This window comes from Salvelinus sp. IW2-2015, linkage group LG18 (assembly GCF_002910315.2).
Source record: "Salvelinus sp. IW2-2015 linkage group LG18, ASM291031v2, whole genome shotgun sequence".
NCBI lineage: Eukaryota > Metazoa > Chordata > Actinopteri > Salmoniformes > Salmonidae > Salvelinus > Salvelinus sp. IW2-2015.
Genome location: NC_036858.1, coordinates 5191001 through 5200500, shown reverse-complemented (window position 1 = coordinate 5200500; position 9500 = coordinate 5191001).

The window sequence follows — 9500 nt, the reverse complement described above, 5'->3', positions numbered from 1 at the left end:
CGTAAACATCATTGCTCTAGAGGAGATCTGCATGGAGGAATGGGCCAAAATACCAGCAACAGTGTGTGAAAACCTTGTGAAGACTTACAGAAAACGTTTGACTTCTGTCATTGCCAACAAAGGGTATATAACAAAGTATTGAGAAACTTTTAAACTATTGACCAAATATATTTTTTCACCATAATTTGCAAATAAATAAAATAAATAAATAAATAAAATGTGATTTCTGGATTTTTTTTCTCATTTTGTCTGTCATAGTTGAAGTGTACCTATGATGAAAATTACAGGCCTCTCTCATCTTTTAAGTGGGAGAACTTGCACAATTGGTGGCTGACTAAATACTTTTTTGCCCCACTGTATGTGGGAATGCTGTTCATTGACTACAGCTCAGCGTTCAACACCATAGTGCCCACGAAGCTCATCACTAAGCTGAGGACCCTGGGACTACCCGCCATTTGTTTTGTACACTGCTGCTACTCGCTGTTTATTATCTATGCATAGTCACTTCACCCCTACCTACATGTACCCCCGCACACTGACTCCGGTACCGGTACCCGTACCTCCTGCCTCGTTATTGTTATTTTATTGTATTATTGTTTACTTTAGTTTATTTTCTTAACTCTTCTTGAACTGCACTGTTAGGTTAAGGGCTTGTATGTAAGCATTTCATGGTAAGGTCTACACTTGTTGTATTCGGCGCATGTGACAAATAAAGTTTGATTTGATTTGATATTACAAAGTTATACTGTATTAGTTATACAGTCTAGGCTGATGTATTTCACTCTTTTATATAATTTTTGTCATTCAAGTTTTTTTGTGGCATATCTCTGTGACTGCCGGTTTTCTTTTTGCCCAGTCTCAGATACACATAGTATACTTTAGTATTATAGAGTACTGTAGTATTTTATAGCGTACTGTAGTATTATAATATACTGTGGTATTATAGTGAACTGTAAAAATATAGTGTACTGTAATATTGTAGTATACAGTAGTATTATAGTGCACAGTAGTAGATATAATGTACTGTAGTATTATAGTGTACTGTGGTAGTAAAGTGCAAAGTAGTATTATAGTGTACTGTAGTATTACAGTGGACTGTAGTATTATAGTATACTGTAGTATACTGTACTATTATAGTGAACAGTAGTATATATAGTGTACTGTAATATTGTAGTATACAGTAGTATTATAGTGCACAGTAGTAGTATAATGTACTGTAGTATTATAGTGTACTGTGGTAGTATAGTGCAAAGTAGTATTATAGTGTACCTTAGTATTACAGTGGACTGTAGTATTATAGTATACTGCAGTATTACAGTACACTGTAGTATTATATTGGACTGTGGTATTATAGTGTAATGTGGTATTGTAGTATACTCTAGTATTATGGTGTACTGTAGTAGTATAGAATACTCTGGTATTATAGTGGACTGTAGTATTATAATGGGCTGTAGTTTTAAAGTGCACTGTAGTATTATAGTTATACTGTGTTTATTGTGTACTATATTATCGTAGTACAGTGTAGTGTAGTATTATAGTGTACTGTAGCATAGTGTACTATAGTATAGTGTTCTGTAGTTTATATGTACTCTAGTGTATAGTTGTACTATTAGTAGTATAGTGTACTGTAGTATTATAGTGTACTGTAATATTATTGTGTACTGTAGATATTATTATTTGTGTACTGTAGATTCAAGTGTACTGTAGTAGTATAGTGTACTGTAGTATAGTAGTATAGTGTACTCTGGTAGTACAGTGTACTCTAGCATTATAGTGCACTATATTATGGTGTACTCTAGTATTACAGTGTACTGCAGTATAGTATTACTAGTGTACTGAAGTATTAAATTGTACTGTAGTATTGCAATGTACTGTGGTATTATAGTGGTACTCTGGTATTATAGTGTACCATAGTATATTAGTATAGTGTACTGCAGTATTATAGTTTACTGTAGTGTTGTAGTATACAGTAGTTTTATAGTGGACCATAGTATTATAGTGCACTGTAGTAGTAGAATGTACTGTAGTATTACAGTGGACTGTAGTATAGTATATTTGTAGTATTATAGTACACTGTAGTATTATAGTGTACTGTAGTAGTATAGAATACTCTGTTTATTATAGTGGACTGTAGTATTATAATGGGCTGTAGTTTTAAAGTGTACTGTGGTATTCTAGTGTACTGTAATATTCATGTACTATAGTATATTATTTAGTGTACTGTGTATTCAAGTGTACTGTAGTAGTATAGTGTACTGTAGTAGTATAGTGTACTGTAGTATAGTAGTATAGTGTACTCTAGTAGTACAGTGCACTCTAGTAGTACAGTGTACTCTAGCATTATAGTGTACTATAGTATTATAGTGTACTGTAGTATAGTATTACTAGTGTACTGAAGTATTAAAGTGTACTGTAGTATGCAGTGTACTGTAGTATTATAGTATACTGTGGTATAGTATTATAGTGTACTTTGGTAGTATAGTGTACCATGGTATACTAGCATAGTGTACTGTAGTATTATAGTGTACTGTAGAATAGTATTATAGTGTGCTGTAGTATTATAGTGAACTGTAGAATGGTATTACAGTGTACTGTGTAGAATAGTATTTTAGTGTACTCTGGTAGTATAGTGCATTCTAGTATTATAGTGTACTGTAGTATAATAGTATAGTGTACTCTAGTATTATAATGTACTGTAGTATTATTGTGTACTGTAGTATTAAAGTGGACTGTATCAGTATTCCCTCTCATTCTAGCTGCTTGTGGATGAAATGCTCTTAGCCCTACATTGTTATTGGATCTCCTCAGCTGTGCCAATAGAGTGGGTCAGATAATTAATCAGGGGGCTTGATAAAAGCGGCTCTGACCTGACAGCTCCCTATACAACACACACACACACACACACAGACACACACACACCACACACACACAAACACACACACACACACACACTGGTCTGGCCCAGCCGCTGACAGGGCTTGCAGGCCAGGGTAGTCTGTTGTGATTCTAAGCCTTTCAGCACAGATTAAACTTGCACGGCGAATACTACACCCACAACAGCCTTCCCCGGTTATGCATCTGTAACAGCTTTGAACTTTAGACTTTGGGAGAAAGAGGACAAAATCTGTGAAAACTGCCCTGCATTGATATTTGATTACAGAGGAGTGGGGGAGGGGGGAGTGTATAGAGCTTGCTAGCTACTTAGTCCAGTCTAGTCACTCATACTTCTGACTGGGACACTTTTTGGAATTATTGTGATTTTTTTAATTGCAGCATTAATATTCCTACTTCATTAATAATATATTTAATACCTTAATCATTTATCCCTGTTTCATCTAATCTCAACTCATTAAGACTCCATATGTTGGGCGTACCAGTAAGATCCCCACAACATGATGCTGCCACCCCAGTGCTTCACGGTTGGGATGGTGTTCTTTCGGCTTGGAAGCCTCCCCTTTTTCCTCCAAACATAACGATGGTCATTATAGCCAAACAGTTCTATTTTTGTTTCATCAGACCAGAGGACATTTCTCCAAAAAGTACGATATTTGTCCTCATGTGCAGTTGCAAACCGTAGTCTGGCTTTTTTATGGCGGTTTTGGAGCAGTGGGTTCTTCCTTGCTGAGCGGCCTTTCAGGTTATATCGATATAGGACTAGATTTACTGTGGATATAGATACTTTTGTACCTGTTTTCCTCCAGCATCTTCACAAGGTCCTTTTGCTGTTGTTTCTGGGATTGAGTTGCGCATTCGCACCAAAGTACGTTCATCTCTAGGAGAACAGAATGCGTCTCCTTCCTGAGCGGTATGACGGCTGCGTGGTCTCATGGTGTTTTTACTTGTGTTACTATTTTTGTACAGATGAACGTGGTACATTCAGGCATTTGGAAATTGCTCCCAAGGATGAACCAGACTTGTGGAGGTCTACAATTTATTTTTTGAGGTCTTGGCTGATTTCTTTTGATATTCCCATGATGTCAAGCAAAGAGGCACTGAGTTTGAAGGTAGCCCTTGAAATACATGCACAGGTACACCTCCAATTGACTCAAATGATGTCAATTAGCCTATCAGAAGCTTCTAAAGCCATGACATAATTTTCTTGGAATTTTCCAAGCTGTTTAAAGCACACAGTCAACTTCGTGTATGTTAAATTTCTGACCCACTGGAATTGTGATCCAGTGAATTATAAGTGAAATAATCTGTCTGTTAACAATTGTTTTGGAAAAATTACTTATGTCATGCACAAAGTAGATGTCCTAACCGACTTGCCAAAACTATAGTTTGTTAGCAAAGAAATATGAGGAGTGGTTGAAGGAAATGAGTTTTATGACTTCAACCTAAGTGTATGTAAACTTCCAACTTCAATTTAAGGTACTTGGTGGCTGACTAAATACTTTTTTGCCCCACTGTATGTGGGAATGCTGTTCATTGACTACAGCTCAGCGTTCAACACCATAGTGCCCACAAAGCTCATCACTAAGCTGAGGACCCTGGGACTAAACACCTCCCTCTTCCTGACGGGCCGCCCCCAGGTGGTGAGGGTAGGAGACAACAAGTCTGCCACGCTGATCCTCAACACTGGGGCCCCTCAGGGGTGTGTACTAGTCCCCTCCTGTACTTCCTGTTCACCCACGACTACGTGGCCTAACACGACTCCAACACCATCATTAAGTTGCTGACGACACAACAGTGGTAGGCCTGATCACCGACAACAATGAGACAGCCTATAGACCTGGCCGTGTCGTGCCAGGACAACAACCTCTCCGTCAATGTGAGCAAGACAAAGGAGCTGATCGTGGACTACAGGAAACGTTGGGCCGAACAGGCCCCCATTAACATCAACGGGGCTGTAGTGGAGCGGGTCAAGAGTTTCAAGTTCTTTGGCGTCCACATCACCAACAAACTATCATGGTCCAAACACACCAAGACAGTCGTGAAGACAGCATGACAACACCTTTTCCCCCTCAGGAGACTGAAAAGATTTGGCATGGGTCCCCAGATCCTCAAAAAGTTCTACGGCTGCACCTTCGAGAGCATCCTGACCAGTTGCATCACCACCTGGTATGGCAACTGCTTGGCATCTGACCGTAAGGTGCTACAGAGGGTAGTGCATACGGCCCAGTACATCACTGGGGCCAAGCTTCCTGCCATCTAGGCGGTGTCAGAGGAAAGCCACAAAAATTGTCAGAGGCTCCAGTCACCTAAGTCATAGACTGTTTTCTCTGCTACCGCACGCAAGTAGTACCAGAGCGCCAAGTCTAGGACCAAAAGGCTCCTTAACAGCTTCTACCTCCAAGCCATAAGACTGCTGAACAATTAATCAAATGGCCACCGGACTATTTACATTGATACTCCCACCCACCCGCCATTTGTTTTGTACACTGCTGCTACTCGCTGTTTATTATCTATGCATAGTCACTTCACCCCTACCTACATGTACCCCCGCACACTGACTCGGTACCGGTACCGGTACCTCCTGCCTCGTTATTGTTATTTTATTGTATTATTGTTTACTTTAGTTTATTTTCTTAACTCTTCTTGAACTGCACTGTTAGTTAAGGGCTTGTATGTAAGCATTTCATGGTAAGGTCTACACTTGTTGTATTCGGCGCATGTGACAAATAAAGTTTGATTTGATTTGATATTACAAAGTTATACTGTATTAGTTATARAGTCTAGGCTGATGTATTTCACTCTTTTATATAATTTTGTCATTCAAGTTTTTTTGTGGCATATCTCTGTGACTGCCGGTTTTCTTTTTGCCCAGTCTCAGATACACATAGTATACTTTAGTATTATAGAGTACTGTAGTATTTTATAGCGTACTGTAGTATTATAATATACTGTGGTATTATAGTGAACTGTAGAAAATAATAGTGTAACTGTATATTGTAGTATACAGTAGTATTATAGTGCACAGTAAGTAGTATAAATGTACTGTAGTATTTTAGTGGTACGTGTAGTAAAGTGCAAAGTAGTATTATAGTGTACTGTAGTAATTACAGTGGATCTGTAATATTATAGTATATGTAGTATACTGTACTATTAATAGTGAACAAGTAGTAATTATAAGTGTACTGTATATTGTAAGTATACAGTAAGATATTATGTGCACAGTAGTAGTATAGATGTACTGATAGTTATTATAGTGTAACTGTGGTAGTGATAGTGCAAAGTAGTATTATATGTGTACCTTAGTATTACACGTGGACTGTAGTATTATAGTATACTACAGTATTACAGTACACTGTAGTATTAATATTTGGAACTGTGGTATTAATAGTGTAATGTGGTAATTGTAGTATACTCTAGTATTATGGTGTACTGTAGTAGTATAGAATACTCTGGTATTATAGTGGACTGTAGTATTATAATGGGCTGTAGTTTTAAAGTGCACTGTAGTATTATAGTATACTGTGTTATTATTGTGTACTATATTATCGTAGTACAGTGTAGTGTAGTATTATAGTGTACTGTAGCATAGTGTACTATAGTATAGTGTTCTGTAGTTTTATAATGTACTCTAGTAGTATAGTGTACTATAGTAGTATAGTGTACTGTAGTATTATAGTGTACTGTAATATTAGTGTACTGTAGTATATTATTTAGTGTACTGTAGAATTCAAGTGTACTGTAGTAGTATAGTGTACTGTAGTATAGTAGTATAGTGTACTCTGGTAGTACAGTGTACTCTAGCATTATAGTGCACTATAGTATCATGGTGTACTCTAGTATTACAGTGTACTGCAGTATAGTATTACTAGTGTACTGAAGTATTAAATTGTACTGTAGTATTGCAATGTACTGTGGTATTATAGTGTACTCTGGTATTATAGTGTACCATAGTATATTAGTATAGTGTACTGCAGTATTATAGTGTACTGTAGTGTTGTAGTATACAGTAGTTTTATAGTGGACCATAGTATTATAGTGCACTGTAGTAGTAGAATGCACTGTAGTATTACAGTGGACTGTAGTATAGTATATTGTAGTATTATAGTACACTGTAGTATTATATTGGGCTGTGGTATTATAGTGCAATGTAGTATTATAGTACCCCCTAGTATTATAGTGTACTGTAGTAGTATAGAATACTCTGGTATTATAGTGGACTGTAGTATTATAATGGGCTGTAGTTTTAAAGTGTACTGTGGTATTCTAGTGTACTGTAATATTCATGTACTATAGTATATTATTTAGTGTACTGTGTATTCAAGTGTACTGTAGTAGTATAGTGTACTGTAGTAGTATAGTGTACTGTAGTATAGTAGTATAGTGTACTCTAGTAGTACAGTGCACTCTAGTAGTACAGTGTACTCTAGCATTATAGTGTACTATAGTATTATAGTGTACTGTAGTATAGTATTACTAGTGTACTGAAGTATTAAAGTGTACTGTAGTATGCAGTGTACTGTAGTATTATAGTATACTGTGGTATAGTATTATAGTGTACTTTGGTAGTATAGTGTACCATGGTATACTAGCATAGTGTACTGTAGTATTATAGTGTACTGTAGAATAGTATTATAGTGTGCTGTAGTATTATAGTGAACTGTAGAATGGTATTACAGTGTACTGTAGAATAGTATTTTAGTGTACTCTGGTAGTATAGTGCATTCTAGTATTATAGTGTACTGTAGTATAATAGTATAGTGTACTCTAGTATTATAATGTACTGTAGTATTATTGTGTACTGTAGTATTAAAGTGGACTGTATCAGTATTCCCTCTCATTCTAGCTGCTTGTGGATGAAATGCTCTTAGCCCTACATTGTTATTGGATCTCCCTCAGCTGTGCCAATAGAGTGGGTCAGATAATTAATCAGGGGGCTTGATAAAAGCGGCCTCTGACCTGACAGCTCCCTATACACACACACACACACACACACACACAAAACACACACACACACACACGGTCTGGCCAGCCGCTGACAGGGCTTTGCAGGCCAGGGTAGTCTGTGTGATTCTAAGCCTTTCAGACAGATTAAACTTGCACGGCGAATACTACACCCACAACAGCCTTCCCCGGCTTATTGCATCTGTAACAGCTTTGAACTTTAGACTTTGGGAGAAAGAGGACAAAATCTGTGAAAACTGCCCTGCATTGATATTTTGATTACAGAGGAGTGGGGGGAGGGGGGAGTGTATAGAGCTGCTAGCTACTTAGTCCAAGTCTAGTCACTCATTACTTCTGACTGGGACACTTTTTGGAATTATTGTGATTTTTTTTAATGCAGCATAATATTCCTACTTCATTAATAATATATTTAATACCTTAATCATTTATCCTGTTTCATTCTAATCTCAAACTCATTAAGACTCCATATGTTTGTGCGTACCAGTAAGATCCCCACAACATGATGCTGCCACCCAGTGCTTCACGGTTGGGATGGTGTTTCTTTCGGCTTGGAAGCTCCCCTTTTCCCTCCAAACATAACGATGGTCATTATAGCCAACAGTTCTATTTTTGTTTCATCAGACCAGAGAGGACATTTCTCAAAAAGTACGATATTTGTCCTCATGTGCAGTTGCAAACCGTAGTCTGGCTTTTTTATGGCGGTTTTGGGAGCAGTGGGTTCTTCTTGTGAGCGGCCTTTCAGGTTATATCGATATAGGACTAGATTTACTGTGGATATAGATACTTTTGTACCTGTTTTCCTCCAGCATCTTCACAAGGTCCTTTGCTGTTGTTCTGGGATTGAGTTGCGATTCGCACCAAAGTACGTTCATCTCTAGGAGACAGAAGTGCGTCTCCCTTCCTGAGCGGTAATGACGGCTGCGTGGTCTCATGGTGTTTTTTACTTGTGTACTATTTGTTGTACAGACTTTGAACGTGGTACATTCAGGCATTTGAAATTCTCCCAAGGATGAAACCAGACTTGTGGAGGTCTACATTTTATTTTTTGAAAGGTCTTGGCTGATTTCTTTTGATATTCCCATGATGTCAAGCAAAGAGGCACTGAGTTTGAAGGTAGCCCTTGAAATACATCCACAGGTACACCTCCAATTGACTCAAATGATGTCAATTAGCCTATCAGAAGCTTCTAAAGCCATGACATAATTTTCTGGAATTTTCCAAGCTGTTTAAAGGCACAGTCAACTTCGTGTATGTAAACTTCTGACCCACTGGAATTGTGATCCAGTGAATTATAAGTGAAATAATCTGTCTGTTAACAATTGTTGGAAAAATTACTTATGTCATGCACAAAGTAGATGTCCTAACCGACTTGCCAAAACTATAGTTTGTTAGCAAGAAATATGAGGAGTGGTTGAAAAARGAGTTTTATTGACTCCAACCTAAGTGTATGTAAACTTCCAACTTCAACTGTAGGTACTTTGCTACTATTCTATGAGAAGAACACCATCAGTGGAAGTTTATAAACTTGTAAATTCAGCTTGTTGTCTTGAGGTTGTTATTATGCACTTTTGGCAGCTCTGGTTGCTCGAGTTGGCATCAGCACATCAATTTACAATCTGGCCTTTGTGGTGGAAAAGTGACAA